A 19,224-nucleotide genomic window follows, 5' to 3' on the forward strand; every position below is an offset into this window, starting at 1 on the left:
AACCAGGCAACTTTGAATGCGTGCCGATATTGTAATGACTTATGCCTAGTGATGGCATATAAATATTCGAGATCAGAGTTATAATTCTTTGCCTTAATTTCTTGAGAAAGCCAATAGGAATTCGTTTTGATAAGTTATACAGTAGTACCTCGTACTTCAAACTTAATCCGTTCCAGAAGGCTGTTCGAAGTATGATTTGTTTGAAATATAAAACAAATATCCCCATAAGAAATTAAGAGAATTTACGATCTGTTTGGTAAAATTGGTGCCAGCCGGCTGGGGGATGGAGGGAGGAGAGATGGGAACCCTTTGAGCAAACCGAATTGGTTGCAATATGCAAAGGTTGATGATAAAATCAATTTAATTCACATATTAGGTGCAAAGATAATCAAAAGAATCAATAGTGTGTGTCTAATTGAGAGAGAGAGAGAGAGAGAGAGAGAGAGAGAGAGAGAGAGTAATCAGCGTGTTTACACTTGGATCTTAAGTGCTTGAAAGAGATTAATTGTGCCACAATACACTAACTTAATGTTGGCAAATGGCAGACTTTAAACAAGCACAAGGATTTTGCAAACAAATAAGCAATAAGTCAAGAATGCAAGAAAAGGAAAGAGAGAAAAAATAACTTATCATAAGGATGCTGTTTAAACAAACAATCAAAGGCACGCAGAAGCTGAAAGCGGAGCCATTTTGTTTATTACAGAGCTGAGTTAATTTTACAGTAGTAAAAAATCGTAAAAAGCAATTGTCACTAGATTGGTATTTTACCGTAACAAAAATAAATGTGATTTGGGTAGATCAAGTGTAAGTGAAGGAAATGGGTGAATATCCATCCCAGACCAGCTGATAAGTCAGTAAGAAGCAGAGCTGTTCTCTCTCTCTCTCTCTCTCTCTCTCTCTCTCTCTCTCTCTCTCTCTCTCTCTCTCTCTCTCTCTCTCTGCACGCACCGAACACTGACTCGAGCAAGCTTTTTTTTTTTTTTTTTTTTTTTTTTTTTTTTTTTGTATTTCATTTGTTTTCAAGTTTTATCATTATGTTAAATCTATTGTGAAATAACATTTTATTTTTTATGAGAATTGGTACTGCTTTTACGTACATATTCATAGTAAAGATTTTACTGTTTCTTCTCTCCTCAACAATATCATGACACACGATAACTTGAAATCATTCATTCATTGTTCCGCAAAAATATAAACGCTCCCTCCCTATACCCCATATTAGTTGTGTATCACCGCAATGACGAATGATTTTGTTAATCATTTGTGCTAAATTTTATTGTGAAAACTTTTTTCTTTCATTTACTCTTTTGTTAATATTTTTCAACTAGACTGGCTCACTCTGTGCTCTGAAGACTGGCTCAATTATGACGTTTTTTTCTTTTTTCTGTATTGCATTGATTGTTTTCATATTTTATCTTTAAGTTAAATTTATTGTAAAATAACATTATATTTTTTATGTGAACTGGTACTGCTTTTACGTATATATTATAGTAAAGATTTTACTGTTTCTTCTTTCCTCAACAATACCACAACGCACAATAACTTGAAATCATTAATTCATCATTCCTCAACAATATAAATGCTCCCTCACTATACCTCAAGTTAACTGTGTATCACCACAATGTCGAATGATTTTGTTAATCATTTGTGTTAAGTTTTATTGTGAAAAGCTTTGTTCTTTTATTTACTCATTTGTTAATATTGTTCAAATAGACCGTCTCACTCTGCGCACCGAACACTGGCTTAATTAAGACTTTTTTTTTTTTCTGTATTGCGTTTGATTGTTTTCATATTTTATCATTGCATTAAATTTATTGGGAAATTCCCTTTTTAATTGAATTGTTATTGCTTTTACATTCATACAGTTATATTTTAACTCTCCCTTCTCCTCCTCTCCTCAACATATCAATGCTCCCTCATTCAGGCTCAAGTCAGCTGGGCGTGACGTCACGGCAGTTACATACGATTTTATACATCTTTTATGCTAAATGTTACATTGAAAGCTAAATTTTATATTAAATGCTTTATAATTGTATTTATTTTATCAAATATTGTTATAATTAAACTATGTATTGTAAATTTTAAAAAAATTAATACAGTTTAACTTGTAAGACCCAGTAGGCTGTCAAATACAAGTATAAACTAGATACTGGCAGTCCCCGGCTTACAACGGGTTCGTCTTACGATGGGTTTGGCTTACGACGTTCCGAGGTTACAACGCTTTTCAATTATATTTATCAGAAATTATTTCCAGGTTTACGACGCATGTTCCAGGGTTACGGCGCCTACAACACTAATCTGGCAGAAGAAATATGACTCCAAAAATGCAAAATAATCAATATTTGAAGGTTTTTTTATGAAAAATGCAATAAGAATGCAGTTTACATAGTTTTTAATGCACCCAAAGCACTAAAAGTAAGGTTTTCTTAGGATTTTTAGCGATGTTCCGGCTTACAACGATTTTCGGCTTACAACACATCTCAAGAACGGAACCCATGTCATAATCCGGGGACTACCTGTAATCAGTCAGTTTGACTGTTTTGTCTACCAAGGGTCATGGGGTCATGGGGACTCATGACGTTCAAGACTATACAGTTGATGGTTTTCTGGCAACTTGACTGCAGAGGAAGGTCAAGAAATCATTGTCTATGATGATATCTCCAATCAAAAGATTAGGAGTAATATATCTCGTACTGCTGAATAGTATTTAACTCTAAAGACGATTCATGGCAAAATTGACTTAAACAGGTTCAGTAGTCATTCAACCAAGTTCATAATCCATAGAACTTTATATAAAGGAGGCTATCTATTTTGATATGTAATTCTTCAAAAACTAAATAGACTTTTCGTTTTTAGTCAAAGATGCCATAAATAAAAATACAATTTGAATGACCCTTTTAGGTTCAGATGAAAAATGCAGCACACTGCTTAACAACAGACTAGAGAACAAACAAAAAAACATTGCTGAAAAATTTATTTTCTGGTTTAGATTTGGGTTATTGACGAGTCTGTCATCTTTTGATTCAAGTTCCTCTAGATGTTAGGTAAAACAAAACCTCCTTACTTTCTGAAAAAAAATGTCAACGCAGAGATAAAGAAAGCTCTAGTGATAGGTATTGACGATATATGATGCGCAGTTATTTCTACAAGTATACTATGCCAAGTCATTTATATGATCTCTCCAAGACATTCAACTCATAATTACGAAAACCAAAACATAGCCAAACTAACAGATATAATTCAAACATATGTACTACTACAGGATAGTCGCAAAGAGTTTCGTAAGAAAATGTTACTACGCTAATTTTTCAATTTCTTTCTTCCTCGGCCATGGGAAAAGGTCAAAATCTACAATGAGAGAATCACAAAAACCACAGGAATACTGAGAAGGGAATCATGTGGGCTAGTGAAGAGTAGAATCAGCTAGATATTAGTGAAGGGGTACAAGAGACATGTTAAAAAGTGATCAATTGATGAATACAAGACGAGAGAGGGAGACAACAGCTGCTTGCAGAGGTTCAAGACAGTGATGGAAAGTGGCTGTTGCAGTCTGTGCCAACTACGAATGCATTAGAATGGTCAGGGAAGGTACTATAAATCAGGTCATGCAATTAAATAGGTAAAGAGCCTGTAATACGCTCTTTCAACCAGTTTTTAGTTGCTAACATTCAAATAACTGAATTTTATAACGGTAGTCAGAAGAAAACTAAAAATATTTGTTTAAAGGAGGTGTAGTACTAAAACAGATGGATTTATTTTCGTAATGCTACTGGTCAGGTTAATGGGGATCTAATCATGGTAGAAGTATAACATGGTATGACAGATCTATGGAATTTAGGCTATTAGGCTTAGTGCTGGGACAATATGCAGTCATTGAGCTATCTACCTGAAAGTGAATTTCCATCATGGGAGATTGATTTTGCTGACCCCGGACTTGGGTCTGCCAAACACAACGAGGGAACGAAACAACTTGGGCCACCAAGCAGCTGTTTATAATATACTGGCCTTCTCTCAATTACAAAGTTTAGAAAAATAAATCTAAGCCAACGATTCCTTCAGTTGCCTAGGAATGATATTGGTAGGAAACATTTGATAGTTATTGGAAAAAAAATTCTTTTGTTATTGTAAGCTTTTATCTTGGGCTAAGTTATTAATATATTATCATTATTCTTTTTACATCAAAAGGAAAGAAACATGCGTAGAAGCAATTTTTTTTGTTTTCATTCAATTTTTAAAATACTTTCTATTGTCAGTTTCATGAAGGAAATTACCAGCAAAGATGACCATCATGAAAATGAAATTGAAAGAAAAATCTGCAATGAGGGCAAGCCTTGGTAAGGACAGAATGTTGTGTCTTACAAATAGGCTCCCACAGTATAGAGAATATTTTTTTCCTTATTTTTTACTTCAAGGTCAATAGCAGTTAGTATCTGGAAACTTTGATCATAGGTCTTAAAGTCATATATTCAATAAAATAAAACCTGAGATATTTAAAAGATCGCCAGTGAATGGCAGGAACACTCTAGAGAATATTGTTTTCTTTATTTTTTAATTCAAGGTCAATAGCAGTTATCAAACTCTGATCATAGGTCTTAAAGTCATATATTCAATTAAATAAAACCAGAGCTATTTAAAAGATCACCAGTGAATGGCAGGAACACACTAGGGATTGCCTATACTACTAGAAATCTAAGGAGTCCAAGGATACCTGGCCCCCTTCCATGTTCATTCAATTGATACATACTATAAGTGTGGTTTTGAATGGTTTCAACATCTAGATGTTCTTCTTCTATGGCTTAGCAAAGCAAGCAACTTTAAATTTCCTGAGTTGGGTCAGGAGAGTAATTAAGTAATTACATACTTAGCGATTGAATGCGCAATTCAGTATCACAGCGTTCATGCGTCACATGTTTTTTTTTTTTTTAACCTTTGAGTCCTTTTAGTTGGAGAACTTTGTAGACAAGTGTTAAGCATTTGAAGTTTGACCAAAGTAATGTCCATTGGTATGGGTTTGGGAAATAACCAGGGCAAGTCTGTTTGGGCCTTCTGAAGGTATTTTGATGCTGTCTTTACGGTTGACCTACTTCGTGCCAGCATACTTGTTACTTTTAAATTGTCGGATGGACTTCGTCCGAAGCATACTTTTAGAAATTACATTTGTATATTAAGTTTAGCTCCTATATATTTAGAAGGGGACAAGCTCCCACTCTACTAGATTTAGTCATGTAGCTCCACTAAGTAGTCACGCTGGAGTTTAAAGCATTAAAAATGATATGACCTATGAAAGAGACTATTACTGAAAAGCCAAGAACTGTCCTAAATTTTTTTTAGTATAGAGGAGAGGTTCACCTCACAAGAAACCAACGGTGGTGATGTATGATAATTAGGATTAAATATGACTTTTGTACATGAACTTCCCTGACAGATATATACTTAGCTATAGTCTCCGACGTTCCCGACAGAATTTCAAATCTCGCGGCACACGCTTGTCAGATTTTTCTCTGTCGCGGGAACGATAACAACTGTTGTCGGTTCCTCTCGATAGTTTTTCGATTCTCGCTTGCCTGGAGTTAATTTGGACTTCTTTTGGTGACGTATTCGCTTTGTTTGGCTTGGCATACGCTGATTGTGGACCGGTTTGATTTTGATTTGGATTTTCTTTAACGATGTCTGACCTAGATTCAGTAGTTAAAACTTCGGTTTCATACAATGAACTTACCTGTCAGATATATACTTAGCTAAGACTCCGTCGTCCCCGTCAGAAATTCAAATTTCGCGCCACTCGCTACCGGTAGGTCAGGTGATCTACCTGCCTGCCCTGGGCGGCAGGACTAGGAACCATTCCCGTTTTCTATCATATTTTCTCTGTCGCCAGTGGTATCAACATTGTTGTTACTACCTCCTGACTGGAATTCGCTTTTCAAGACTTTTTTTGATCATCTATATTGGATTTCTTGGTGACGTACTGGATCGTTGTTTTGGCATTCGTTACTGTGGACTGGATTTGGACTTGCTTTTGATTTTTCTGATAGAATGTCTGATTCAAGTGTTAGTGTGAGAGTGTGTGTGAATGTAGGCTGCAAGGTGAGGATACCGAAGGCTTCGGTTGATCCTCACACTGTATGTCGTAAATGTAGGGGGTTTGACTGTTCTTTGGCTAACACCTGTATTGAGTGTGAAAAGTTGAATGCTAATGAATGGAAGACTCTAACTTCTTACTTGAAGAAGTTAGAGAGGGATAGATGCCAGCCAGGCAACAAGCTCCAGCACGAGAAGCGCCAGCCAAGCGCGAGATGCCAGCCAGGCAACAAGCTCCAGCCAAGCGAGAAGCGCCAGCCAAGCGCGAGGCGCCAGACAAGCGCGAGGCGCCAGCCAAGCGCGAGGAGCTTTCCAGGCGTGAGAAGTCAAGCAGACGCGAGACTTCTTTTAGACTTGAGAGAGATTCTGTTCACTCTATGAGTCCCTCTCCTAGTAGGAGTTTGTCACCAGTAGAGAGAGAACGGGATGAAGATCCTATCGTTTTTCAGGCCGATTCTCCGCATGGTGTAGAAGGAGATTCGGAAGAAGAGGGTAACGGTAGAGAAGGAGTCTCTAACTATAGAGTTCTGACAGACCTTCTTTTGCAGGAGTACGGAGATTCTTTGACTCCTGCGGCTCCTCCTTCGCCTCGATCACTGTTTTCGAGTGCGGTTGTACCAAAGTCTTCGTCGGTCTTGAAGATGAGACCTACGATCTCTATGAAGAGAGCGCTACAGTCTCTAGACAAATGGATGTTGTCAAAGAAGGATCTGGGCAGAACCACCTTCTGTATGCCTCCAGCCATACTTTCTGGCAAGAGAGGTTTCTGGTACCGAACTGGGGAGAACATGGGCCTTTCTCTCCCAGCGGCAGCCGAAGCGGACTTTTCAACCTTGGTTGATTCATCGCGGAGACACGCTTTGAATGGAGCTCGTGTGTCTTGGGCGATTTCGGAGACGGATCATCTCCTCAAGGGCCTCTTCCATATTTTGGAAGTGTTTAATTTCCTAGACTGGTCCCTTGGGGTGATGTCTAAGAAGGCTCATGACTCGGAAGGTCTAGACCCCGAAGTCATTCTGAGTATTCTTTCTTGTATTGACAAGGCAGTACAAGACGGATCGGGAGAAATCTCCTCTCTTTTTGGAGCGGTACTCCTTAAGAAGAGGAGTATTTTTAGTTCCTTCTTAACCAAGGCGGTTTCTCCCTCACAGAGAGCAGCCCTGGTTTTCGCTCCCATGTCTGACTTCTTGTTTCCTTCTCAGTTAGTGAAGGACATTTCTCGCTCACTGACTGAGAAGGCGACACAGGATCTTCTCCTGCAAACTGCAAGGAAGAAGAGACCCCTTGTTTCGGTTGACAAGAAAGGACCGACTTCGACGGTTCAGCCCTTTCGAGGAGGCCCTCCCTCCAGAGCTCCCTCTAAGAGAAGAGGTCCTGAGAGGAGAGGTAAAGCTTGCTTCCCTTCCCTGTTTAAGAAAGGGAAGTGAGACAGACTACCTCCAAACACCAGTGGGTGCCAGGCTTCTCGAATTTGCAGACGCCTGGTCACTCATAAACTCGGACGCCTCTTCGATGTCCATAATCAGGAAGGGATATCTTATACCCTTCCAGGACAGTCCTCCCCTAACGACCATTCCGCGGGAACTGTCAGCCAGATACAGGGACCCTGTACTGAGGGATACTCTTCGTCTGATGGTGAATCAAATGTGGGACAAAAGAGCTATAGAATTAGTTCTAGAGCAAAACTCTCCGGGGTTTTACAATCGGCTTTTCCTGGTTGCGAAAGCCTCGGGGGGCTGGAGACCAGTACTAGATGTCAGCGCTCTGAACAAGTTCGTTCTAAAGGAGAAGTTCTCTATGGAGACTTCGGCCTCAGTCCTGGAGGCTTTGCGTCAAGGAGATTGGATGGTGTCGCTGGATCTCCAGGACGCCTATTTTCATGTCCCGATTCACCCTTCGTCGAAGAAGTACCTCCGTTTCATGACTGGGGGGAAGGATCTTTCAGTTCAGGGCCTTGTGTTTCGGCCTGTCCACAGCTCCTCAGGTCTTCACAAACCTGATGAAGAATGTGGCGAGGTTTCTTCACCTCAAAGGCGTCAACATCTCTCTATATCTGGACGATTGGCTCATCAGGGCCAGAACAGAGAGACAGTGTTTGGAGGACCTTTCTTTGACCCTAGACCTGATAAAGGCGTTGGGACTACTCGTGAACCTCGAGAAGTCACAGCTGATTCCCAGACAGAACTTGGTCTATCTGGGGATTCAGATGGATTCTCGGGGTTTTACGAGTATTTCATTCGCCAAGAGAGGAATCGTGAGAGGCTTGGAAAAAGTCTCTCTCTTCTTAGGGAAAGAACGGACTTCGGCGAGGGAATGGTTAAGCTTCTAGGCACCCTTTTCCTCGCTCGACAGTTCTTTCCTCTAGGAAGACTGCATCTTCGTCCTCTTCAGTTTTTCCTAAGGAGATCATGGAACTGGAAGACGGGACTTCTCTCCGACAGTTTTCTCCTTCCAATGGAGATGAAACCACACCTGCAATGGTGGTTGTCCCCTCTAAAAGAGAACAAAGGAATTTCTCTGGAAGTTCCGAACCCAAGCCGAGTGTTGTATTCAGACGCATCGGAGAAGGGTTGGGGAGCAACACTAGGACCGAGAGAAGTGTCAGGCACCTGGAAGGCAGCACAGGTGTCCTGGCACATAAATTGCAAAGAACTTCTAGCAGTTCACTTGGCGCTAAAGTTCTTCGAACCCTTTGTGACAAACAGTGTGGTCCAAGTGAATGTGGACAACACTACCGCCCTGTCCTACATTCGGAAGCAAGGAGGAACGCACTCCGTGTCTCTATACGAGATAGCAAGAGATCTGCTAATTTGGACCTCACAGAGGAACATCTCCCTCCTGACAAGATTTGTTCAGGGTACGAGAAACGTCAGGGCGGACAGACTGAGCAGGAGAAGCCAGGTCCACCTCTTCATTCAGAGGTGTGTCAGAGTCTTTGGGATCTTTGGGGCACTCCTCACGTAGATCTGTTCGCCACATTCCTTTCCAAAAGGCTGGAAGTCTTTTGTTCAGTGGTGGAAGACCCAAGAGCTCTCGTGGTCGACGCCTTCCTGCTAGACTGGTCTCATGTGGACGTGTACGCTTTCCCCCCTTTCAAAATCCTGGGACAAGTGTTGAGAAAGTTTGTAGCGTCCAACGGGACAAGGATGACCCTGATAGCCCCGTTTTGGCCAGCACAAGATTGGTTTGCAGAGGTGCTGGAGTGGACAGTAGACTTCCCAAGATCCCTTCCAAAAAGGATGGATCTTCTCAGACAGCCACACTTCGAGAGGTTTCATCAAAACCTCCCCGCTCTCGCGCTGACTGCCTTTCGACTATCGAAAGACTTGTCAGAGCGAGGGGTTTTTCTCGCGAAGCTGCAAGCGCTATCGCTAGAGCCCGCAGAGCTTCCACTAGACGAGTCTATCAGTCGAAGTGGGAGGTATTCAGAAGGTGGTGTAAGTCTAAGAAGTTGTCCTCCTCCAGTACCTCTATAACCGAAATCGCTGATTTCCTTTTGTTCTTGAGAGAGGTCTCTCACTTATCTGTATCGACGATCAAAGGATACAGGAGCATGCTTTCGGCAGTCTTCAGAAACAGAGGCCTAGAGATTGCTGATAATAAAGATCTGCACGACTTGATTAGATCGTTTGAAACGACAAATCTAAGGAACTAACTCCTCCAAGCTGGAACCTGGATGTAGTTCTCAAGTTCCTTTCGTCTGACAGATTTGAGCCTCCCCATTTAGCTTCGTTCAGGGATATAACAAGGAAATGCTTGTTTCTCCTATCTTTGGCGACAGCCAAAAGAGTTGGGGAACTTCATGCCCTGGAAGATGAAGTCGGCTTTAACAGAGACTCGGCCTTCTGCTCGTATAGAACTCTTTTTCTAGCGAAAATGAAAGCCCATCGAATCCCTGGCCCAAGAGATTCGAGATTAAAGGCTTATCGAGTCTAGTAGGGAGAGAAACAGAAAGGTCTCTTTGCCCGGTAAGAGCCTTGAAGTTCTACTTACAAAGAAAGAATCAAATGGGAGGCTCTAGACAAAGTCTTTGGTGTTCGATTAAGGACCCCACAAGAATCATGTCTAAGAACGCATTAGCTTTCTTCATTAGGAGCGTCATTACAGATGCTCACAAGTTCTGTCCTGACGACTCTTTTCCGCTTTTAAGAGTAAAAGCTCATGAAGTTAGAGCAGTGGCGACGTCTCTCTCTTTTCAGAAGAATATGTCGCTAAAGAAAATCATTGATACGACATATTGGAGGTGCAATTCGGTATTTGCATCTCACTATCTTAAAGACGTTCGCGTGACCTACGAGAAATGTTTTTCTCTGGGCCTTTTGTATCGGCGGATACGATACTGGGTACGGAGCAAACACCAATCCTTAACTTTGTACATACCTTCTACTAGATATGTTCTAGATTTCTGCTAACAAAGAGGGCTCGGTGCTGCACTGGCGGCCAGTCACTGTTGTTCAGTAAGGAACTCTTGTGATATCTTTTAGAGGAGTATTAAAATTTTTTTTTTGAGAATTTTTTTTGTATGAAATGCGTTTTCGTTTCGAGTTATGGGTGGGTTGTTTGTAATGAGTTCAGGGGATAAACTCAGAACAATTCTATATACTAACATGGTGGTTAGGATCAGGTGGTCGGGATTGGTTATGCTCCTTCATAAGGTGTGTTGTCATAGAAGTGGTCCAGTACCCATTGACAAAGTCCTTTCAGGCTCTGCCGAGTAAGCGGTTCATATACCCATTGACAGACCCACAAGAACTCTAGCCATAGATCTAATATCTCGCTAAAGTCTTGAGGTGATGCAGACTACTGGGCTACAGCCACGAAGTCTACCACCTATCAGGTAGGAACCAAGGTTTTTCTTTTATACCTACAACATATGTTGTTTACCTGTCTATTCCATATTAGCTGTCTCTTACCCTCCACCAAAGGGTGCCAATCAGCTAAGTATATATCTGACAGGTAAGTTCATTGTATGAAAATGATATTGTTATAATACAATAAAGTTTCATACATACTTACCTGGCAGATATATACGATTAATGGCCCACCCAGCCTCCCCGCAGGAGACAGGTGGAAGAGAGAAAATATGATAGAAAACGGGAATGGTTCCTAGTCCTGCCGCCCAGGGCAGGCAGGTAGATCACCTGACCTACCGGTAGCGAGTGGCGCGAAATTTGAATTTCTGTCGGGGACGACGGAGTCTTAGCTAAGTATATATCTGCCAGGTAAGTATGTATGAAACTTTATTGTATTATAACAATATCATTTTTGTTTAGGGTTTGCGTGAATGAAGGATGTAAGGTGAGGTTGCCGAAAGCTTCGGTAGACCCCCACACGGTTTGCATGAAATGCAGGGGGAATGAATGTTCTTTTGCTAACCCTTGTAGTGAATGTAAGGGATTGAATGAAGAAGAATATAAGGCTCTCTCTTCTTATGTTAGGAAGTTGGAACGTGATAGAGTGCGTAAGGCTTCCTCTAGAAGTTCTAGTAGATCTAGAATGAGTGAGTTGGATGTGGATCCTAATACTAACGTAGAATTAGAACCTTCTTCCCAAGTTGCAGCCCCTGCTCCGCGCACCGAAGCCGAAGATTTGCCTTCGGAGGTGGCAGCTCTGAGAGCCACGATTCTTTCTATGGATCAGAAGATTCGTCAGTTGGAAGGTAAGGAGAGTGTTAGTGATCAGTGCAGTGTCCCCAGTGTTGTGGAGGGTGCGTTTGACCGGCTCCTTAGTGCCTCTAGGCCTAGACCTCTTCCAGACTCCCAGTTCCAGTGGAGTAGGAAAGTCGAAAGCCGCAAGAGGGCTAGGGAGAACCCCCACCGGTCAGGCGTCCCCTCGGCAGATCCTGAAGTACGCTCCCAGGCTGCCTTGGATCGCTACAAGAAGGAGCTCCTACGCCAATGCTTCTCCTCTTCGTCTTCTCCCTCTCCGAAGAGAGGTTGGAACTCCCCGGATGCGTAGCGCCCGTTGAAGAGGGCTTGGAAGGCTTCCTGCAGTCCTTTGGCTTCTAGTCCGGAGGTTTTCCCGGAAGAATCGTCGGTGGAGGCGAAGAAACCCAAGAAATCCTGTGATCGTTCTTCTTCTCGCGCTCCGCGCTCGGCGCCTGCTTCCGAGGAAGAACAACAAGATTCTCCTACGAGAGTACTCGTGGGACTTCAAGCTCAGATCACGGCGCTAGCAGACTCTTTAGCAGTTAGATCACGTAGGAAGAAGGACGTTTCTCTTCCGATCAAGAGATCTAGGCGCCGCTCTTCAGAGGATCGTTTTCCTCTTTTTAGGCGTTCTCCTTCATATGGGGAGGTTTCGTATGAAGGTAGGGGCTCGCGTGAGCGCCCTCGCTCGCCTGGCTCTCTTTCAACTTCAAGGCGCCAAACATCGGTAGGACGCTCTATGGAGAAAGAAGTTTTTTCTCCAGATTGGATTCCCGCTTCCGGTAAGCGCACTGCACCTGCTCATCACGCTATTTCTTCAACTCCCTCGCATGAGACTTCTCCTCAGCAGCCTCAAGATCCTAGAAGGCGCCCTTATACAAGTAGGCGTTCTTCTTCCAGATGTCACTCTCCTCGAGTGTCGGATGTTGACTTCTCTCCTGACAGGCATCAAGAATCTGGTAGGAGTCGTGTTCATGATAGACGGCCTGCTGTTAGCCGCTCGCCCCGCAAGGTAGGCGCCAAGAGCCTACTGCACATCGATCTCCTAGTAGGCGGTCGTCTCTTTTAAGGCGTCATACTCCTGATTATTCTCCTCGGGGCAGACAACAAGAGTCTTTCAAGCGCCCTTCTCCGTGTAGGCGCTCTCCCGCTTCTAGGCGCACTACTCCTGATCGTTTGTCTCTTGGTAGGCACCAGGAATCTCGGAAGCGCCCTTCTCCAGGTAGGCGCTCGTTAGCTTTGAAGCGCCCTTCTCCTGAATGTTTACCCTCTTGTAGACGTCAAGAGTCTCGCAAGCAGCCTTCTCCTAGTAGGCGCATTTCGCCTTCCAGTCGAACTTCCGTTGATCGTACGCAACTGGACAGGTATGGAGAGCCGCGCAAGCGCTCTGCTCTCGATAGGCGCTCTTCTCCTGGCAGCCGCTCGCCTCAGGATAGGCGCAAAGAGTCTAGTAGGCGCTCGCCTCCTCGTAAGCGCCCTGTGGATGTTTCCGAGGATTCTCGGAGTAGGAGCCCTACCTCTCCTTCGGCTGAGATTCCGTCTACCTCGAAGAGGGAGTCTCATCGTAGACAACCCAGATCTTCTCATCGTTCTCCAGTGGATGTGAACTCTTCTAAGAGAGGGCGTTCTCCAACCTCTCGCTCAACTCCCACTAGGATCCCTTCGTCACCTAAGGATCTTCCGCGCTCGCCTCGACAAGACGTCCTAGAAGGTTCGGATGAGGAACCGAACACTTCTGCTGCTGTGTCTTCTTACAAGAAGCTTACAGAGCTACTTTTGCAAGTTTTTGGGGATTCCCTTACTCCTATGGCTCCTCCTTCTTTTCAACGGCGAAGACAGCGAAGAGTTCTTCTTGTGTGAGGATGAAGCCAACTCTTTCAATGAAGAAGGCACTGAGGAGTTTTGGTTCCTGGAATGGCTTCCAAAGAAGAAGCGGGGAAAACGATGTTCGCTTTTCCTCCTTCGAAGTTATCAGGACGCGCTGGTTTCTGGTACGAAACAGGAGAGTCCTTAGGATTGGGTCTACCGTCTTCGGCTGATTCGGATTTTTCGGCGCTGGTAGATTCGACAAGGAGAACTGCCCTTAACTCTGCTAAGACACTTGGGCAATGAATGAATTGGATCACATGCTAAAAGGCATGTTTAGAGTGCTAGAAGTATTTAACTTCCTTGATTGGTCGTTAGGGGTCCTAGCCAAGAAAATTGAAGTGCCAGAGTCATTTTCGCCAGAAGATCTCATGTGTGTTTTGTCTTGTATGGACAAGTCGGTAAGAGACGGAGCGAGTGAAATCGCCTCCCTGTATGGGGCCGGGATCGTGAAGAAGAGGTCTGTTTATTGTTCCTTCTTAACGAAGTCTGTCTCCCATGCCCAGAGGTCTTCTTTGCTGTTTGCTCCTCTGTCTGCTCAGTTATTCCCTAAACATTGAGTGCAGGACATTTCGAGATCACTTTCGGCCAAAGCCACCCAGGACCTTTTGGCACAGTCGGCAAGAAAACCTCACCCTTCCTTCCTACCAAGGCTAAGAAGGAAAAGGCAAGTGTTCGAGAACCCTTTCGAGGGGCGTCTTCATCAAGAACCTCTACGTTTAGAGGTCGTAGACCTTCAAGAAGGGGTAAGACTTTCGCCAAGTCTGTTAAAGCCCCCAAATAACTTGCAAGTCCTTCAAACAACGGTGGGCGCCAGACTCTTAGAGTTTGCAGAAGTCTGGGCCCAAAAAGGGGCGGATCCTTGGACCCTTTCTATTTGAGGAGAGGTTACCTCATCCCTTTCGTTGAAAGACCTCCCCTTGACGACCATCCCAAGGGAACTGACGGCCAGGTACAGAGACCCCATCATGAATCAAGCTCTCCATCTAGCAGTAGATCAGATGCTGGAGAAGGGGCTATCGAACTAGTGACAGACCATCATTCATCGGGCTTCTACAACCGCCTTTTCCTAGTTCCGAAGTCCTCAGGGGGATGGAGACCGGTGTTGGACGTAAGCGCCCTGAACTTTCTTCCGTAGAAAAGCAAGAAGTTACACGATGGAAACGCCTTCATCAGTGCTGGCAGCACTTCGTCCAGGGGACTGGATGGTTTCCTTGGATTTACAGGACGCTTACTTCCACGTACCGATCCATCCTTCCTCGAGGAAGTTTCTCAGATTCATGAAGGGGGGGAAAATTTTTCAGTTCAGGGCTCTGTGTTTCGGCCTCTCGACGGCCCCCCTCAAGTGTTTCACGGGGATTTTGAGGAATGTGGCTCAATGGCTTCATTTGAAAGGGGTGAGGATATCCATGTACCTCGACGATTGGCTAATAAGGGCCATTCAGAAGATCGTTGTTTGAAGGACTTACAAGTAACTTTAGAATTGACGAAGGCGTTGGGACTTCTCGTCAATTTCAAGAAGTCGTCACTAATTCCCGAGCAAGAGTGTGTGTATCTCGGGATACAGATGAACTCTCTGAGTTTTCGGGCTTTTCCCTCTCAGGAAAGGATAGCCCGAGGATTCGAGAGAGTAACAACCTTCTTAGGGAAAGAAGTATGCACAGTGAGGGAGTGGATGAGTCTGCTGGGGACGCTCTCCTCGCTGGAGCAATTCGTTTCCCTAGGAAGGTTGCACCTGAGACCGCTCCAATTCTTTCTTCATCGGAATTGGAGTCGTCGTTCTCAGGATTTGACGTTCTCCCTGTCGTTATCCCAGGACGTCAAGAAACATCTCTTATGGTGGACAGATCCCAACCTCTTTGCGAAGGGACTGTCTCTTCAATCCCAGACCCCCAACCTGATGTTGTTCTCCGACGCGTCAGACACGGGGTGGGGGGCAACTCTGGGAACCAGCGAAGTGTCAGGTACCTGGGTGGGGGACCAGGTAGCCTGGCACATCAACAGAAAGGAGTTGATGGCTGTGTGGTTGGCTCTGAAGGCTTTCGAGCCCAAAGTCAGAAGATCGGTAGTGCAGGTCAACGCGGACAACACTACAGCTCTGGCATATATCAGGAAACAGGGGGGGACGCATTCCTTCTCCCTGTACGAGACAGCAAGAGACCTTCTTCTGTGGGCAGAAGACAGAGGAATCAAGCTTCTCACCAGGTTCATGCAGGGAGAAAGGAATGTAAGAGCAGATCTCCTCAGCAGGAAAGATCAGGTCCTTCCCACAGAGTGGACCCTTCATCTGGATGTATGCCAGAGCCTGTGGAAGTTTATGGGGCAGGCCACACATAGACCTCTTTGCCACGTCAAAGAACAAGAGGCTGGATCCTTACTGCTCTCCGATATCGGATCCAGAGGCATTAGCAATAGATGCTCTTCTTCTAGACTGGAACGGACTCGACGTCTACGCGTTTCCCCCTTCAAGATCCTGGGGCTAACCATCAAGAAGTTCGTAGAGTCCGATTCAACGAGAATGACCTTAATCGCTCCCTTTTGGCCGGCCCAAGAATGGTTCACAGAGGTACTGGAATGGTTGGTGGACCTTCCAAGATCGCTCCCGCTAAGGAGCGATCTACTCAGACAACCCCACTTCGACAGGTACCACAAAAATCTCCTCGCTCTCAGTCTGACTGGCTTCAGACTGTCCAAAGTTTGGTCAGAGCGAAAGGCATTTTCAGCAACAGCTGCTAAAGCAATCGCAAGAGCGAGGAGACCTTCCCACCTTGCGTGTATACCAGTCAAAGTGGGATGTCTTCAGACGTTGGTGCAAGAGGAAGAACATTTCCTCTTCCAGTACCTCTGTGACCCAAATTGCGGATTTCCTTATTTTCCTCAAAGAAGAATGTCATCTGGTTGTGTCAACTATTAAGGGATACCGCTGTATGTTGGCGGCGGTATTTCGGCATAGAGGCTTAAATATATCCGATGATAAGGACCTGCATGAATGATCGTTATTAAGTCATTTGAAACCATTAAGCGTCCTCATGTAGTACCGAACTGGAATCTAGACGTAGTTCTACAATTCCTTGGATCGTCTGAGATTTGAACCTCCTGGCTTAGCCTCTTTCAAGGATCTGACGAAGAAGGCTATCTTCCTTTTGGCCCTAGCTACAGCTAAGAGAGTGAGTGAGCTCCAAGCTATCGAGGGCAATGTAGGGTTTAAGGAAGATTCTATGGTGTGTTCGTTTCTTCCGAATTTCCTTGCAAAGAATGAAAACCCATCACGGCCTTGGCCCAGGAGCTTTGAAGTTCGTAGTTTATCTTTTCTAGTAGGGGAAGAGCCTGAAAGAACTCTTTGCCCTATGAGAATTATGAAGTATTTCCTTAAGAGGAAGGAACAACTTAAGGCTAATCAAGATGTGCTTTGGTGCTCTGTAAAGGACCCCACTCGGCCCATGTCGAAGAATGCTCTTTCCTTTTTTCTGAGAAGCCTTATTACAGAGGCACATGTTGCCTGTAAGGAAGAACATTTTAGACTACTGAAAGTGAAAGCTCACGAGGGGAGAGCCATCGCAACTTCGCTTGCATTCAGAAAAAATATGTCTGTGCGGAACTTGATGGAGGCGACTTTTTGGAGATGCCAATCGGTTTTCGCAAACCACTACCTACGTGATGTAAAAATCACATATGATAAATGCTTTGCCTTGGGTCCTTTCGTATCGGCGGATTCGGTGCTGGGGCAGGGAGCTGAAACTTATCCTGTGTAAATTTTTTATATGTTACCCTATATTTTATATTGTTGTTTTTTGTTGTGTCTGAAAGAGGTTGCAGGAGGCACCTCTTTTTGTCGTAATTTTAACCCTTTGTATTTTGGTTAGGTGGTCTGGTGGGTTTTGGCTCCTTGCAGAGGTAGTGGTAAGGATCTGTTAGGTAAGTGGACAAGGTCCCTCTAACAGGATCCGACTTGGATTCTACCACAATAGGGGATCACATATCCCAGTGGTAGATCCGAGAGTCTTTCAGCATCAGGTCACGTCCTAGCTGTAGCTCTCCAGGCAATGCAGACTCAGAGACAGTATCTATGAAGTCTTCATCCTGAAAAGGTGAGAACCAAGGTTTTTATATCCTACAACATTAGTTGTTTCCCGTCTTACCTGTGTTATTTAGCTGTCTCTTACCCTCCACCAAGGGTGCCAATCAGCTAAGTATATATCTGTCAGGGAAGTTCATGTACAAAAATGATATTGTTAAACTACAATAAAGTTTTGTACATACTTACCTGGCAGATATATACTTAGCTATAGTCTCCGACGTTCCCGACAGAATTTCAAATCTCGCGGCACACGCGACAGGTAGGTCAGGTGGTCTACCTTACCCGCCGCTTGGTGGCGGATGTACGAACCACTCCTGTTAGCTTGTCAGATTTTTCTCTTCCACCTGTCTCCTGAGGGGAGGCTGGGTGGGCCATTAATCATATATATCTGCCAGGTAAGTATGTACAAAACTTTATTGTAGTTTAACAATATCATTTTACAGAGATTGTTGTTATCCTAATTTTCATAATGTGTATTTTCCTTTGAAGCTCGTAATATCAATAGTATTCTTTTAATAAAACTTTATTATTACAATGTTTATTATTACAATGTTGCTTGTTTTTTATGATGGATTTACTAGATTTACTAGACAAAATTGATGAGAACAAACTGTCATCGAGATACTTCCAGCCAATCAAGTTCTTTGTAACAAAACAAAATAGCCCCAGATAAAATGTCAACACCTACTACAGTATTTCCATAATAGTCCCAGTATGGCTTACCAATAGCCATACCTTGTGTATCGAAATTCCTGGAGGGAACTGTACTTAATCACGAAAATACTAACATGACATAACAAACCTACCATTCTGAATGGAGGTACATGTTTGGTCATTCTAAATTACCCACATATTTTAGGTATGCTCTATACAGTAGTAGTACACAATCTTAAAATATGTATCTGTACATTAAATGTCTTTTCAGAATAATCTTTCAACATGTGAAAATATCAATATATGTAAAATGTATGCTCAGTGCATTATAGTATGTGCAGAAGAATGCGCAAAGTTACATAGGCCAAAGAAAATGTGCATGTATGAATGATAGTGGATACTTGAGAGCAACAGTTGTAAGCTGTTACTTAATTTTGCAACATGACTTTGAAATGATATTAGGGTGCTCTGGGATGATAGTTTGAGGTATATTTTTGTTTGAACTGTTAAGTTGGGTGATGAACTGTTAAAATAGGCAGTTATAAGCATTTTAGGGGTGTATACTACATATGGCCTACTTAAGAGTAAGAGTAGGAGAGTACTACTGTAATGTAAGGTTACTTTGGGGTTTTGGGATGATGGTTTGGGGTGTATTTTTAAATAAGTGAAATGTTAAAATAGGCAGTTAAAAGCATTTTAGTTTAAGGGGTACAAGGTATTTGGCAGTTATAAGTATAGTAGACAGGATTTGTGAATTTCCATGGATTTTGCATTTCCCAGTAAGTTCTGGAACCTATGCCCGTGTGAAAGTGGAGGCCACTGTATTCATGTTGGTATTTTATTTAACATATTGTTAGCCAACAATGATAGTAGTGAAGAGATTAGCACCTTTAGAATTAT

General features: G+C 43.4%; 1 protein-coding gene across 3 annotated transcripts in view; it reads left to right on the forward strand.

Annotated features, from left to right (window-relative positions):
• LOC135202372 (SCY1-like protein 2) overlaps positions 1-19,224 on the forward strand; it is a 152,502-nt gene that overhangs the window by 108,786 nt on the left and 24,492 nt on the right. The window lies entirely within an intron of this gene.

Source organism: Macrobrachium nipponense, chromosome 30, assembly GCF_015104395.2.
Source record: "Macrobrachium nipponense isolate FS-2020 chromosome 30, ASM1510439v2, whole genome shotgun sequence".
Taxonomy (NCBI): Eukaryota; Metazoa; Arthropoda; class Malacostraca; order Decapoda; family Palaemonidae; genus Macrobrachium; species Macrobrachium nipponense.